This window comes from Lathyrus oleraceus, chromosome 7 (genome assembly GCF_024323335.1).
Source record: "Lathyrus oleraceus cultivar Zhongwan6 chromosome 7, CAAS_Psat_ZW6_1.0, whole genome shotgun sequence".
In the NCBI taxonomy this organism is placed as follows: domain Eukaryota; kingdom Viridiplantae; phylum Streptophyta; class Magnoliopsida; order Fabales; family Fabaceae; genus Lathyrus; species Lathyrus oleraceus.
In genome coordinates, this window is record NC_066585.1 from 335023927 (window position 1) to 335025606 (window position 1680).

A 1680-nucleotide genomic window follows, 5' to 3' on the forward strand; every position below is an offset into this window, starting at 1 on the left:
AGACATCATCCAGAGTGATAGTCATCTCCCCTAATGACAAATGAAAGGAAGATGTCACCTTGTGACATCACACAACAAAAGCAGTAAAAAGTGAAACTTCGAGTATGATAAATGAATAGTCGGCAAATACGGGAAGCTCAAAATCATGTACAATTCGTCTGACCTACTCAAGCATCAGAGTCTTTGGGAAGTTCTTCATGTTCGACCCCTGGGAGGTCACCTTCAGCGTGGGACGATCCTGTGACAAACAAATTATAAAAGAATAACAATTAGCTTTCATGGAACAATATTAGATAAATTAAAGTTAAACATAATATATATATATATATATATATATATATATATATATATATATATATATATATATATATATATTATGTTTAACTTTAATTTATCTAAATACACACACACATATACACCTCTCCCTGTCATAGTCAGTATGCCACATGGTCAACATACTCTGTAAGCACCGATCGATTAATGACTCCTCATGGGAACACTCAATCTATGTGCGCAGACGACTTTGTCGAAGGAGTCGTAACCTCTGTGTCAGCAGTAACATATGTGACTGGATCTGTGGCAACCACCTCATCAGCAACAACGACATCTGGCTGAACCACCTCATTTTCCACCTCATCAACAACCACCTCAGCAGCAACATGTGCCACATTTGTCTCGCCCGCTGGGCCATGAACATCCTGAACCTGCACATCCTGAGCATGAACAACCTCAACATCATCTATGAGCTGCTCAACTGATCTCCCCACACGTCGTCAGATGCTACAGAGTGCACGTAAATGCCTCTGCTCAGCCAATCGTTTTCGGTGTGGACCGGTCGAAACCATTTGTCCAGCCCGTATATAGGAAGACTCAGCATGAGCAATACTGTCGTCCAGTCTCTTGTATTTCATTGCAAAAATCGGAAAAAATAAGATAAATTCTGAAAATTTAAAAATTTCCCTAATTTCACAGAAAATTCTTAAATTTTTGGAGAAAAATATTTTTTTTAACTACCAGAAATTCAGAAATTTATGGGGAAATGCATATCAATTATACCGCAAAATGTGAGATTTTCAGGAAAAATATTTTCAAAAATATCGGGAATTATGAAATTCATGGTACAAATTCACACAAATTTTGCAATTTCCGATAAAAAAACATATTGTTTTCGTCCAGGATTAAAATTGAAACTTTTGATATCGCTCAGAGAATTTAGAATTTGCACTTGAGTTTAGTAAATTTAAATACTGGGAAAAATATTCCAAGGCTAATATTGTCTCTTCATATGGATTTAGGGGGTGTCAAATAAAAATATGAAGGTGACAAGTTAAAATCTCAATATCTTGAATTTGGCTTATTAGATTGGAATGTATGACCGATTGTTGAAAAGAGTTATAACTCTAGGTGTAATCCATCAAAAATCCAATTTTAACTCATTAATATTAAAAAATTTCAGATTATTATTATTATTATTATTATTATTATTATTATTAATAATAATATTATTATTAATATTATTATTATTTCAATTAATTTCTTATTATAATTAATAGACTTTATTTTATTTTGACTAAATTATTATTATAATTATTTTTATCAACAAAATTATTATTATTATTATTATTGACAAAAACAATAAATAAAAAATATAAATAAAAATTATAAAAAGAAACACACACT